The sequence below is a fragment of the Accipiter gentilis genome, unplaced genomic scaffold (assembly GCF_929443795.1).
Source record: "Accipiter gentilis unplaced genomic scaffold, bAccGen1.1, whole genome shotgun sequence".
In the NCBI taxonomy this organism is placed as follows: domain Eukaryota; kingdom Metazoa; phylum Chordata; class Aves; order Accipitriformes; family Accipitridae; genus Astur; species Astur gentilis.
In genome coordinates this window covers 130,574-145,857 of record NW_026060823.1, presented here as the reverse complement: position 1 = coordinate 145,857, position 15,284 = coordinate 130,574, and positions in this window count along the sequence as shown.

Below are 15,284 nucleotides of genomic sequence, written 5' to 3'. Positions count from 1 at the left end.
TTCTGGTGTTGTAAGGCCGGAGTGCTCCAGCAGCTTGGCCACAGTTCTCCCGTGTGGCCATCCTGTGACAGCAGGCAGGGAAAGGCACTGGGCACTGCTGGGACAGAGCTCGCCATGCTCCAGAGCAGCATTTGCGTCATGGAAGGAGACCCCCTCAGGGCAGTGCCTTAAGGCTTAGGTCTTCTTCCAAAGTTTCTCTCAAGAACATGCAGGCTCTGGCCATGTCCACCAAAAATTACCCTGTCCCATATTTTTAAGCTGCTTTTTAAGCTCCAGACTAGCTGAACGAGAAGACATCCACTGTACATTTAATTGAGAAAGATGTACGCAAGACGCACCAGCTGGGGACTGATGCTGCCAGCAGGTTCAGCACCCCAGGGGAAGAGGAGGGCAGCCACCCTCTCTGGCTGGAAGCCTGTCGGGGCTTCAGCGTTTCAGCTTTGGTGGCCCCGGGCTGCTGCGGAGCCGTAGTCCAGTCTCTGGGGCTGCAAGGACCCATGCCAGGGGCTGTGTGGACGGAGCTGGGTAGGGGCAGGGCTGCAGGAGGTGATTGCAGGGCTCTGACCCCAAGCAGAGTGGCTGCAGCACTCGCGTTTGACCCCCAAACCTTGCCTCATCAGTGCCTTTACGGTAGCTGGAGATCCTCATACTTACACATGAGGAGTTGCAGGCGTGATCTGTACCAGCAGTGGCTTAGGAACCCGGACCGGGGCTAAGCCCCAGCAAGAGCCTTTGCACAGAGCTGTTGCTCTGCAGCTCCCCGGCTTGCCTCCCAAAACTCCTCATCCAGCAAAACCTCCCACGCTTATGCGGAGCTTTGATTCTCGGGGCTCCGCTGTTCCTCTTGCTGATGCTAATGCCCTTGGTGGCATCAGTTCCCATAATCACGGATTGCTATGTAAAATATTTATTGCAGGACTGACCCTTTTGAGATTGTTATCCTGGATGAAATGTCACAAATGACCGTATGGAAGGCTCTCACTTTGAAGACAGAAACCCTTTGAATCCAGGGAGGAAAAAGGTAAAGGATTGTACGTGATCGTGACCGTGCTCCTCAGCAAGCGACGGCGCACACCTACGCTTTTCCCACGCTTTGGCCGGCAAGGCTGAGCAAACGGCCTGTCCCTGGGAACAGGCAGGGAGGTCTGTGGCATGCAAACCAGCTCCTCTCTGCTGGGGTGGTCCCCCGAACAGGGCAACATCAGCAGCAGCTGGCAGGTCTTCCACTGATGATGCTCTCCCTCTTTTTCTCTTCCCTTCGCCTTTCCCCACTCCCGCTTTTCACGTTTAGGAATCTTGACTTTGAAGGAGAGGAGTGAGAGCGTGACTCGGGGATGTGCCAACGCAGACAGAGGGAGAAAGCGCTTTGTTTCAGTTGGAGGATTCCCATTAAAGCCATGCAGATGTTTTCAGTTATCCTTGGTGTGCTTCAGGCATTCAGTATCTCTAGACCAGCAAGCTGAGGTGAACGTCACAGTCAAGGGGAGTTTGGTGGTGTTCAGTCTGTGTGCGTACGTGCGTGTGGGGGTGTGGGTTTGTAGTGGTAGAGGGACTGCTACTGCTTTATCATTCAGTGCTCTTCTTTTAATACCTAATTCCTCCTCTTTGTTTTCCTTCTCTTTTTTCCAAATGTAAACTGGGAATGTCCAAAATAATTTTCTGTTATATTTGATGCATTCTCCACTTTCTTCTTCATCACGACCAGGTTTTTGGTGTGGTTTGGGGTCCTGGCTTTAATTCACTCTTATGTCTCTTACTGGTACGAGAGGGATGCCCTCTGTGGCAGGGCAGCATAGAGAGCGTCCGAGCAGTTGGCCTAAGGTGAAAGAAAAGCATTTGCTCCCTGCGCTCCAGTTTTACCTCTCTTGGTTGGTTTCGTTTTGGGTTTGTTTTTTTTGCTTTGGCTCTGCCATCAGCCTGGGAGCTGCAAAATGCAGAACTGCCACCTTCTTGTCCCCTGGCTGTAAACTGCATGTAAGGGAGCACTTCAGGTATTTGATTTTGAATACACCATATGGTCACAGGAGCGGCCAGGTGAGACCTGGGGCTCTGTGTCCCTGGGCTGCTCCCTCTGTTGTTTCTCCACTTTCCTTCTGTATTGGATCTGGATGAGTTGGAGTTCCTTTACCTGACAGCAGCCCTCGTAGTGCTGTGCTCTGTACTGGTAGCTAGAAAGCTGTTGATAACACAGCAGTGTTTTGGCCATGGCAGACAGCCAGAGCACACCCACACACCCAGGCATCCTCCACGTGGAGGCCACTTCCCACCTTGGCTGGCCAACGCAACGCGCTGCCTACCTTCTTCAAGGACGTCAGCGGTTTGATGCTGACGAAGCCCATCTTGTTCTTCTGGACATGTTTCAGGAGGAAAGCATCCTTGGCCAGGTTCTCGTCAGAGAGGTGGAATTCCACCTGGGACACAACCCTCCTGGCCAGCTGCCGGTCAGGGACGGAGTAGCTGCAGTCCAAGAGATCAGCCCCGAGAACATCGCTCGCATCACAGAAGCTCCCGGCAAAGCAGCAGGGACACGGGTGTGACTTGGTGGCCTTTGGGATGTGCAGCACTGCCCAGTCCCAGCCACAGCAGTGCAGATGGCAGAGTCTTGAGGAGCGGGGTGGCTCAGCTGCGCTCTGAAATGAAACGGAGTTTTATACTTTTAGAAGCGCGCTTGCCTTCATGCCCCCAGCATTGGTCCCTGCCACAAGTTATGCGGCACATGGCCTTGCACAATCTTGCAGCCAGAGGTGCCTCACAAACAGAGCGCAATCTCTTTGATTACCAGGATACAGGCCAGGAGAGATCTTTGGCCTCCGGTTCACGGCAGTTGTCCTGACTCCCCCAGGCCACACACTGTTCACACAGCGGGAGCGAGAGGCCTGTGTCCTTGGTACCCTTGGGGTGTCCTTGCTAGCGCCGAATCCTCCAAGCACGAGGAGGGGATGTACTAACCCCATCCCTGGCATCCCGTAGAGTGCAAACAGCCCCAGCGCCCCGACACCGGATGTTGGGCAGAATCCAGTCCTTTTCTGGGAGCACGCGGCGGCGGGTACCGTCTCCTCCGGGGTGTCACGCACCCAGGGAAAGGGCCGCCCCCTCCCAGGGGGATCCAGAGCTGCTGCTTTTCCCAGCAGGAGACTGAAAGACCTGACAGCACTACTGGAGCGAGGGCTGGGGGAAAGCGTGCCACCGAGCGACACCGCGTGACCTTCCTTCATGCCCTCGAGGTCCTTTTTCCTATTTCTGCCTCGCTCCGGTCAACGCAGCAAACAGAAGCGCGGGCAACGGTCACAAACGCATTTGCCATCTGGCGCAAGGAGGCTGCGGCTGCAGCTTGGTCCCCGCTTGGCTCGGCTGAATCAACTTGTTGTTCTTCCCCCACCGGAAAAATACTGTTGAAAGCCAAGAGCATTTGCACCCGCAGACCCCGAGAGCCGCCTGTAGTCCCCGGGGGCACCCCAGCCTCCCTTAACCCTTTCCCTCCCCAGGAGGAGCTGGGGAGGCTCTTGGGGTGGGGTGGAACACAGGGAGCCCCCACATTCCTTCCGGGGAGACGCCAAAGAGTCCTTGGCAGCCAACAGCCAGAAGGGACCATGGCGCGGCCACCAACGCAGCTCCCACTGCCTGGGCCCTGTGGCCCCCCGGCGCCCCAGCTTTTCCAGCCATTCGTGCTCCCCAAAACTTTCTACCCTCGAGGTAGGGACCGACCCCAAGCCCTGCAGCCCAGGGATCCTCTTGGGGGGCAAGAGCAGAGGTGACCGCCGGCCATCGCTCCTGTCTCATTCTCTTAGGCTCAGCCAACCCGTGCCGCCTGCCCACGCGGGAGCAGCCCTTCCCTGCAGCCCGGGCACCCCGGGCCCCCCAGGCACCACCAGCAGATATGGCACCCCAGTCTGCTCTGGCACCTTCGCCATCCCCATCACACCCGTTCCCCCGGCACTTTTCGCATGGGGGTTCAGCAAGCCCCGGTGAGCATCCTTGCCCTCGCCCGGGCGGCGCGTGCCCAGTAAAGCCCATCTGCAGAGAATTCCCCAAATATTTGGGGCCACCTCTCCCCTTTCACCTCCTAGATGCCAGTCTCCTCCCCGATTTGCAACCCTGTCCCACCGGCACAGCGGCTCACCCCGTGGGGATCACCCCGGCCACAAGCTCCCCACGCCCCTGGCCCAGAGCTGGGGGATGTCGGCCATCGGGGCTGGCTCAGCAGGTGCTCCTGGACAGCCACCCCGGCCCAGCACGGTTCCCCCCTCACCCACACAGGTCTGCAGAGGGCTCCATGTGGCTGCCTCTTCGACCCCCGGGTCTTCTGCATCCAGTGGACAACCGCCGACCTGCCTCCACCGGCCACCGCCACGCTTGGCCAAGGCGCCGCTTCTCTGCCGGGTGCTGCCCTGTGGGGTCCCGCGGGCTGCGGGGCCCCCCAGGGCCAACCATGATACCTCACACCCTACAAAAATCAGAGGAGTGGGGTGACCCCAGACCCTCTGGAGCCGCCAGTGTCCATCCCTGGCTACCAGCACAGCGAGGGGCAGCTGGCACAGATCAACATCCCCAGCACGGCCACCCCTGTGGGGGCACCCCTGGGCGGTGATGTCCACACCAGCCCCTGCGCTGCCACCAACAACGAAGCCCTTGGGGACACTGCAGGCGACCTTGCAGTGTCCGAGGAGATGGTCCTGGAAGAGGCCCTAAGGCTCTTCGGTTGCTCCCTGGATGGAGTGGGGGTCAGCCAGGATGCTCCCAGCAGGAGCTCCGTGCCCGAGGACGCTGGTGACACCAGCACAGACACCCCAGACCGCGACTTCAGCTCGCTCTCGCCGCCTGAGGAGATGCTCACCCCCGACTACTGCATCCCCGAGCTCAGCGACGCCATTCCGAGCCTCAAAATAGTCAACGGCGGCAGGATGGAGCCCCAGGAGCCGTGGCAGGATGCGGGGATGGACCTGCCACCGTCCCCACCTGCCACGGCCGGCAAGCGGAGGAAGAGGCAGGCGCAGAGCTCCTTGCCAATGGCACCCAGCAAGCGCAGGGCTCTGGCAGCCAACGTGAGGGTGTGTGTGGGGGTGGGGATTAGACAGGGGTGAGAGGGATGGAGATGGGGGGAGTGGGGGGGGTGGGAGAGGAGGGGTGGGGTATATGGCAGGGGGGGTGGGCGGGGGTGGCTAGGGAGGGGTTAGACCAGCTTGGATGGGACCTTTTCTCTTGTCTTTTCAATTAAAAGCTGTTTCTCTAGAACCGCTCGGTGCCTATGTGGGAGGGGGAGGGAGCACAGGGGGCATCAAGAAACAGCCCCCAAGAGGTGCAAAAGCCCCACTGAGCCCCAAATCCGAGCCAGCAAGCCACGAGGGGAACCCAGCCACCCCCAGGGCCCAGTCACCACCAGCGGGGCAGGCGCTGGTGGGGGGGGGACGGGAACGGGAACAACTCCCCTCTCCCCTTCCCCAGGGGAAGCAGCCCTTTGGTGGGGAAGCCAGGACAGACAGGTCCCTGCAGGACTCACGGACACGGCCCCATGCAGAAAGCAGCACAGAGCCCCTGCGACAACGACAGACCTTGGGGGCCGGGGGGGACACGGGCACACACGTCAACAAGGGCTGCAAGGCCTTCGTCTTGAACACCACCAGCGTCCCCTCCAGCGGGGACAGGGCTCGGTGCACAGCCCTTCAAAGCCTCAAGACCATCACGGCCTTCCTCGGGTCCCACTGACCTCAGCCCCCAAGAGCCCAGCTTTGCCTCACTAACACAGCAAAATAACCCCAAATCACCCTAAGAATGGCGAGGGAGGAAGCTGCAGGCCAGGCAGGGACCCTCCTCCACTTCTCTGGCTGCACCTTGGGCAGCTGTAAGACCAGCAAGGAGGGAGAAAAAATCAGAAGGAAAAAAAAAAAAAATCACTGCACCGGCCAGAAAGTGCCTGAAAACTTCATCCCTCTTCATTGCCCATTTCCCATGCGAGCTCCACAACCTGGGAGCAACGCAGCCAATAGAACCTTCGAGAAGCAGACTCACAGCCTGCTGCAGCTGGCCCTGCTCGAGCAGCCGAGGTGGGCTGGATGATCTCTAGAGGTCTCTTTCAGCATCCATTCTGTGCTGCTGTGACTCTGTCTCTATCATGGTTTAAGCTATAAAAATGAGAGCTATAAAAATGGAACGCTGTGTTAAGAGCACAAGGCTCTGCTAGCAACGACCTTGCTGTGGCTCCTTGCTGTGCTGAGCCCAACCGCGTTTTTAAGAGTAGATTCTTAGTGTGAGCAAAAGTGTGATTATTTTATTTTGTAATTTATGTAAATAAAGTGGGTTTGGTTTGTTTTTTCTTTTAAATAAGACTCTTCCAGAGCTCAGGTCAGGCTGAACCTGAGGGAAAGGGGCAGACCCTCGCAGAGGGCAGAGCCACATCATGATAGGGGGGCCAGCAGGATCAGGGGGCCATGCGACACCCCCTGCTCACGTCCTGCCGGCTCCAGGAAGATGGTTGCACAAAGGACTCGGGGCGCAGCTCCAGGGACAGGGGTTTGGTGACCTGGCTCCAGCGCCTCTGGGGCCAGGGGCTAGGAGCTGTCGGGGGCTTCGGAGCTGTCGGGGGCTTCAGGGCTGTCAGGGGCTTCGGGACTGGGGGCTGCAGCCCTCCGCTTCAGAGGGACGATGCAGACGCTGTTCTTGGCCTCTTTGACTCTCCACCACCGGCCAAGCCTGCAGATGACAGAGATGGGGGCTACCCTCCGCCGGGTCCTTGGAGGAGCAGGGGGGGGCTGTGCCCCTGGGCAGCACCAGGGAGGGGGGACAGTACCGGTGCTGCTGTCCAAGGCCAGCCACCAGGAAGTCACCGGCTGCAGAGAACTTGAGGCTGTTAACAAAACCCACCTGGAGGGGACAGGGCAGGGTGAGGGGCTCTGGCAGCCTCCTCCTGCCGCCCAGGGAGGGGAGCCCCCGCCCAGAGATGCCCCAAGCCCAGCTCCAATCCCCCACCTCCCCATCCATACCAACGGGATGTCCCAGAGGGGCTCCAGCTTCCGAAATCCCTCACCGCACTTCCAGAGCTTCACGCTGGCGCTGTGGGAGCCTGGGGCAGAGAGAGAAGACTGCCGTGCACTCCCACCCAGGTAAGGGAGCAGGACGCCCCCCTCTCCACACCCCCACTCCAAAGCAGCTGCCACACACCTGTAGCCAGGAGGTCCCTGTTGCGCAGGGCGGCCACTGCTGAGATCCAGGATGGCTGCTGCAGGCCCTGGGCATCCTGCATGCCATGTGCCTGCCGGGCCAGTGCCAGCGGCTTCTTTTTCGTTAGCCCCCACAGGGCTAGGGACCTGCCAGGGAGGGAAGGGGCGAGGGGGCCGAGGGGGGCACCGCCTGCGCACCCCAGGCACCACCCCGGCCCTGTGCTCACCCGTCATCGGCGCCTGACACCATGTGCTCCTCACTGATGAGCTGGATACAATCGATGGAGCCCCTGTGAAGAGAAGGGGCAACTGCCATCAGTTATGAGCATGCTTTGGGATCCTATTTAGGAGACAAGGGCTCACCGGGGCATCAGCATCCCCACAGTGCCGGCAGGCTCCTAGTGATGCTTGGCACCTGCACACCGCTGCCCCAGCCTGACCCCCCTGCCTGCAGCCCCCTCTCCCGCCCCAGACCTACTGGTGCCCGTAAAACACAAGCTGCGACTCCTCCGGGATCTTCCAGAGCCGCACGGTACCGTCCCGGCCCCCCGCCGTCACACAGCACTCCCGGCTCAGGCTGTCCAGCCCCGTGATGACATCCTGGTGCCCGAACCTGGAGAAGGAGATGGCAAAGTGCTGTGGCAAGCAGGGCCCTCTGCTACCACAACTCCCCCGGGCCTGCTGGCTCTTGTGACTTCTGACATCCCCAGGCAGGAGTGGCTGCGCAGCTTGCGGTGCGGGCAGGAGGCAGAGCTGCCCTTCCTGCTGGGGACGTGGAGGGGAGGATGCTGCTGGAGTCAGAGCATTGGTGGCTTTGTAGCTCCCGAGCTCGGCCACGTCAGCCCAAAGCAGCACAGGATCCTTGGACGGTGGGAGGCAGAAAAAGGGATTCGCCCCGGCGTGGCCCCGCAGAGGGGAGGGAAGGCTTCAGTTTCAACTTTGGCTTCAGCTTTGGCGTGGCCTTCTCCTTCCCTCTGTTTCAACAGCCCAGCAGAGCAGCTGGTGCTTTGTGGCAAAGATGAAGCGCGTGGACAGGCGTTGTCCTAGACCACTGGAAAGAGTGGCTGTCCTGCCACTCTCCGGAGGCTGCCGGGTCCTCCTCCAGCTGAGGTGTCTCCTTTCCTGTTAGACCTCAGGAAGAGGAGATACCCCAGCCTGCAGAGCATCCTAGGGCTGGGGCTCCAGCGTTGTCTCTGCCTGAGCAGAGTCCTCGCTGGGGACTGAGTGTGACCTCATCCGTGCCCTCGTCATCTGTAAACTCAGCTGTGGTAGGTTAAACCTCGACTTCAGCCTTCCTCGTCCCAGGATGAGGAGTGTCTGAGTTGCCAGGGAGGAGACCAAGGGGCTGGTGTCTTTGCTTGGGCCTTGAAGGACTGTGGGGACAAAGCAGCAGAGGTGAGGTGACAGCCCCATATCCCTTCCAGGCAGGGCACATTGCACCTCACGATTCCCAGGGCCAGGAGGGAACCAGGGGGCAGATGGCTCAGCTGGAAGCTGCTGGTTAGGAATACGCCCCTCCCGAAACACCCCTCTTCCCACAGATGTGCTGGGAGCAGAGCCCCCCTTGCCCAGGCTGGGGGGGGAGCTCCATGCCAAGGTCCTTCCTCCTCCCCGCTGCCCTCACTCACTCTCTCTGATGTACTTGTGCTCGTTCTCGTGCTCATCCACATCCCGTCCAAGGAGTCCTGGGGGGACACAGCATGCCAGGGACCCACTGGCCATCAGGGACCCACCAGCCAGCCTGTCTGGCCACACAGTTCCCTGGGGAGGGCTGACCCCAGGGTGCAGCATCGGGGAGGGGATGGATGAGCCTCCTGCCAGCCCTACCTGTGCAGGCAGGAGTGGGAGAGAGTGAAGGGGTGCCCCACAGGTCCTGCACTGGGACACAGGGACCCTGGGAGAGAAAGGGACCCTGGGGCTAGGGGCTCACCGATGAACCTGACAGCCTCCAGCCGCAGGGACTCCTGCGGGCTCCGCAGGTAGGTCTGGCTCTTCCACAGGTAGTACGTGGCCCTGCTCCTCTTCCTGGCCAGCTGGAGAGAAGGGTGCAGAGTTGGCACAGAGATGGCCCCCCCGTTGGGCCATCCCTCCACCAAGGACCACCCTTCTTCTCCCCAGCAGGACATTCCCAGCTCTCCGCTCTCCGCATTGGGGTTCGGAGGGAGCAGAGGGCTCCCAGGCAATGCTAGGGTGCCATCCTGGTGGCGGGGTCCCCTTTGGGACCCCGGAGGTGAGGACAGCCTGGAGCAGAGCCTGTTCCAGGAGGGTGCATGCAGCTGTGGGGACACTGCCCTTGGTCCCCTCTGCTGGGCACGGGCAGGGCTTACCCAGGGCAGATCCCAGGGGTGTTCGGGCTATGCTTACCAAGCACTCGCAGATCCTCCATGCCTGCGCCGTCTCGGCCAGTCGCACCAGCTGCCTCCACTTCAGGAACTGGCCAGCGCTGCGGAGGGCTTCCTGGGAGGCCTGGTGAGCAGCACAGATGCTACCACCACCATGGGGGGCACAGGACCCTGTGTCCTCCCTCCTGGTGGGGCTCAGAGCCTGTCCTGGCCCATGCAGGGAAGACGCACCAGCTGGGGACTGATGCTGCCAGCAGGTTCAGCACCCCAGGGGAAGAGGAGGGCAGCCACCCTCTCTGGCTGGAAGCCTGTCGGGGCTTCAGCGTTTCAGCTTTGGTGGCCCCAGGCTGCTGCGGAGCCGTAGTCCAGTCTCTGGGGCTGCAGGGACCCATGCCAGGGGCTGTGTGGAGGGAGCTGGGTGGGAAAGGGACCCACCTGCCCATCCACCAGCCAGCAGGAGGAAAAAGGCAGCAGTGGGCAGGGAGGGGGGCTCTGCCTGTTCCTAGGGACTCAACAAGCTAGACCTCACAGTGCAGTGTCAGCATTGCCCTCCCCAAAGGACCAGTCAGGTTGGGAATCCCACCTTGGCCACACTCTCGTCCTGGTCATGCAGGTGAAAGAGCAGCGGCAGCAGGCTGTCCCACACCACCTTCTTCATCTTCTTCTTTTCAGCACCCACCACGAGCCCCATTGCAATTTGGAAGAGATGGATGGAGAGCTCCCGCACCGTGTCCAGCTCCTGGGGGAAGAGGGGAGGAGGACCTCAGCCACAAGCCCATGGCAAGCAAGGGGCTGACATGGAGACAGACATCCCCAAAATGGCTGCAGGCAGCCCTGCTGCAAAAGGCAGCGAGCTGCGGCATGCAGATGGTCTGCCCAGGGAGACTGGGGTCTCCGGGGCTGAGGGCCAGAGAGGGAGGCCCTGCAGAAGGCTGGAGGATGCTGCCAGAGCAGGGTGTGCATTGGTGGGGCTCAGCACACCTGCTGCCATCCTGCCACCACTGTCCCCCGCTGCGGCAGGGAGGCCGAGCCGGAGTGAGTCCTTGGTGGGGGGTTTGTGACACAGCACGGAGCCACCAAGGGCAGCAATGGGGTCTGGGGACTGCAGGGCAAAGCATCCCCCTGCAGAGCACAGGGGCTGCAGTGGGAGGCGTGAATGGAGGTGCCCAGGAAGGGGGACATGGGGCTCTCCCCCAGCCTTACATTGTTGAAAAGCAGCAGGAGCTTTCCAGCCAGTGCCAGGGCAGTGAGGCTGAGTCTCTTCCCCTCCAGCAGCCAGAGCATGTTGCCAAGCACGGGCAGGGCCGCGGCGCTGGCATCACTGTCATCATCCAGCAGCTGGTCCATAACGTACGGCAGCAGGATAAGGGCTTTCCTTTCCTGTGTGAGACATGCCACCTCCTTTTTGTAAAGGAGCCACCGATCACAGGGGTGAAAACCCTCTCCACGAACACCGGCCTCCCCACTGGGTTCTCTGCAGGCAGTGCAGGTTACGAGGGCAAGGTCCCGGCAGACAGGGCTCACCAGCATGCCCATGGGAAGAGCAGGGCACAGAGGGGGAGGACAGACAGCACTGGCTCCTTGCCAGCCCTTCGGCTGCCCCCTTCTCCACCAGACCCCCCTGGATAGGCTGGTGGGTGACTGGCGCTGCCTGGAAAGCTGCCCAAGCTGCCAGCAGCCCCTGCCATGGCTGCTGTGTTTCACCCTGGGGCTCAACACCTCACGGCCAGGCCCTGCAGACCCCACGCTCAGGCCGGTTGCTCTGCCGCCAGCATCCCTGCTGGGACGTGCTGGCAGTGGGAGCCCGTTCCCGTCAGCACTGCTGCTTCTCTCCTTGGCATGGCACAGCCATGGGGCAGAGGGCCGGGGAGGCACTACAGAGTGCTGGAGGTACTAAGCTGGAAGACAGTGCAAGTACATAGAGACTGACTAAAGAAAACGCTGAAGTTTAAATTTGCGGTCTGAAGTTCAGCGGTCAAAATGAAGATCTCGTGCTAGATTGCCTGGGAGTTTGTTGTTTGGTAGAGCTGTGACAATGAGCTAAGAAGACAGACATTTGTCTTGCATGGGCTTTCTGGAAAGGAAATGTATAGTATTTTACAAACGAGCTTTTTATAACTCTAGCATCTGACTCTTACAGAAATGCTGCGCACCAGAAATCTAACGGTGCTAACAAGAGAGAGAAGCTACCTCATGTAGCTGAGCCATCAGTGTCTAAGGGACTCTCCATTCCTGTTACTGATTCAAGTATGTATTGACGTGGTGGGTGGAATGCAGTCTTTAATTTCACGGCTGAACTCTAGAAGCGTGGTGTCTCTTACAGAAGTGGAGGCTACAGTTGCAATAAGAACATTGGGACCTCCAGTTGGTAGCACCATTCCAGGACGTAACACAGTTTCTCAACCAGGAGGACGTTTTGTCCAAGGACAGCATGAATTAAGTGGGACTGGAATTACAGATCCTAAGAACAGTGCACCTAAACGACCTTATTCAGTGACCACTGAAGGACCTCATTCACCTCCATCAGAAGAACGCCCCAAAACACTAGCAGATGGAGAAAAGGTAAGGAAGGGGGGCTAGGCCAGGGAGGGTTTGAAGTAGAATTAATTCTTGATGTACAATGCATGACATAACTGAGAAGAAATGCATATATACATCCCCAATGGATTCAGGAATCTAAATTTAAGCATAATGCTAGTTTTACTAGGATGTAGGTGTGAGAAATTGTCTTGAACGGACTGTATAGCTATTAAACAATTTTTTTTCCCTGAGATCTGGCACTAGTGACTGGTTTTGGTCTGGTGGCAGGCTCTCTAAATACTACTGTACTTGTATATTACTGCACTGACCCATTGCTCAATGAACTGGAAGCAGTTCTTCATTCAGAAAAAACCCAAATCTCAAAAGGAAGAGGACATGAATGTTATAAATGTAGACGTATGAGCTAATCTTGTTCTGGCAGATGATTTTCGAATGCCTCTTGATAGTTTTGCTGCTTTAGAAATCAGCAGCCTACTCAACAGGTTGTCCACTGCTGAAACGACCGTGTGGAGTTGCTTGTTAAATCTGGGTTTTGTGGGAGCTTTTGATTAATGCTTGATTTGTTTTCTTGCTATACATAACTCTCCTTAAACAGCTGTTTGCGTGGCTTGACCTCTGATTTGAGGCAAAGAACAACTAGAAAAAACTCCATTTTGACACTTGTAAAGAATCAGCTTGCAGAACTGTTACCTACTATTGAATACTTCAGGTACAGATTTCAAGGTTTGGGTAGTACGACTTCTTGCGAGGCTTGAGATTCCTGTGCGGTAAGGGGAGTGTTGTCTAAATGTTGTTTTAAGAATGGCCACTAACACAGTTAATGTGTTGACTGGAAGCTGTACTCAAATATGAAGGTAACTTCAGTATAGCAATTATTTTGAGTCTGTGTATTCTGTTCTTCTAGTTAACTGGCCAGGATTCAGCATTCAAAGGCGGCGGCAGTCCAGAAGATGTCAGCAGCAGATCTACAGACAATGTAATTAGGAAGGGGTTTTACTCGGTGGGCTAACTGAAAAGCTGAATGGACTCTGCTAGTGCCTAGACTACTTCACATCAATACTCTACGCGTTTATTGATGTAAACAAAAATATGCTTTTTAGTTTAACTTCTTTCAGCCTTCATTTCCCAAATATGTTCTTGTAAGAGTTATCCCTATTAGTCTTTTTAAAAGTCTTGACTGTCACTAGCTGAAACAGCTTTGGAAAAAGCCACAAAAACCAAGCTGCCCTGTGACTTGGATTCAGAATGTAGGTAAACAGGTTAACTAGTTACTGCAACCACATTGTGGTGTCAAGTGTGTCTGAACGTGCTTGTATTCATTTGTGCTTTCCTAGTGCATGTGCATATATTGTTCTTCTCCTAAACTATTTTCCCGGTTGGCACATACACTCCTGGGCATCTATCACAATGGTGCTCAGCTTCCTCAGCTAGCTAGTCCCCTGCCTAACACGGCCACGCGCTACACAAGTATTGCCTCCCATGGAGGCCCATAAATAATTGTGCTATTGAAGACAACGCAGCAGAGGATGCTACCAAGGTATGGAGATGATAGACGTGTCCCATGCCGTTGTATCTGATTTTTGTCTTGAGACTGCTCCAGCATGAGACTTGAGGGCTTTTTTTGTTGTCGCTGGGTAGGAAAGCTAAACTCGGAACACACAGCTTGAAGATGTACTTAAACATTGCAATAGCCAAGGCTGTTGTGGCACTGCTACCCACCTGCAAGGGAGAGTCTTGAAAGGAATTGGCATGCAGAGAGTGTTTTCAGATAAACCCTGAAAGCTGTTCTACGTGGTTACATGAAAACTTGTAGTAGTCTGAAGTTCCGGTTCTGTAAACTGGTAACACTGCTTACCCAGTTAAGTGCATGAGGGTTTTTTGAGGGGTGGGGAGAAATTCTGATCCCATGAAACAAATGTTGTGCTCTCTCTCTATTGTAACTTCTTTATAACTTGGTGTTTTTGTAAATGAAGTTGTATGTTTTTCCAGAGAATTTTCGTATGTACTGTAAAATACTGTCTTCCAAAAAGATTTTTTTTTAATTATTATTAATTTTTTTTAATGCACGTGGGATCTGCTTAAAAACCCCAAACAAGTAAACCAAATGTAAGGCGGGCAGGGCAGTGCCAGAAAAAGTATGTTCTACAAAATGATGATGTCATGGTAGAGTAAATTTGAGGAGACTAGGAACACTGCTTTCCTGCTTCTAGTATTTCCAGGTTTTGAATTAACACCCTCTGAATAGTGCAGCTTGCAAACTGCGCTGACAGCTGAAGTCCCATTTTGCTGTGCGGACAACAGATACCCCTGACTTCTTTTAAAATTAGTTGCTTGGCTTAAACCGCAATTCTGAGCTCTGATCATTTTAAGCATCCACCTCAAGCCCTAGTGACAAGACCGCAGGGGCATGTAGCTACCTTGCACGGTCTTCATTCTCCAGCATTCCCCCTACTGCTGGTATTCCAAACTTGTGGAGAAAGCATGACCATGACCGTATACTTACCTTTTTTCCTTATTACCTCTGGTTTCCAGCTTGCTTCAAGTGCAATTCATCTCTTAGAAAATGTGCCTTAGTGGTTTTGAGAGGTCTTACTCCTCCTTCTCCCCTCGAAAAAAACCCAAAACTTAAGGGTGCAAGGCTTATGTTTACTCACAGGTTAAAATTAAGAAAGAGAACCTATGTTACTTCAGTGGCTTTTAGCAGAGCTACACCCTGAGTTTATAAAATGGTTACCTTGGTTTTGTGACCTGGGTTAAAACCATGGTCTTTCAATACTGTCAAGTCTGTGTACTAGTTACAGTAGGTATACAACTTCAGCACTTGTGTAAATAAAACTCCATCGTTAATTTGAAGGAATTAAAGCTGAAGTAGGTGATAAGATAAACGGCAAAGCAACTATGAAAAGTGTTTTGTAATGGTCTACAAGCCTGTAATATTACCATGCTTTTAAACAAATTCTTCCACTTGACCTGTTAAAGGCTGTTGTGCCCTTAACCTCTAGTCAGCACATGCATTTCTGCAGCTGGTCTCAAACTAACCTAGCTAGTTGATATCAAAGTATATGCCTGTACATGGATTTATTTTTTTTAACTCTTGCTTTGCAGAATTATCTTCTAATTGTGCTTTGTTGTTGTTGTTGTTGTTGTTTTTCCCCCCCCTCACTCTTAGGGTGTTAAGAAGAAGTTTAGGAAGAAGTCAGGTTACTAGTTTCCTGGACTTGATCCAGCATGGGTCAGATTACACGCT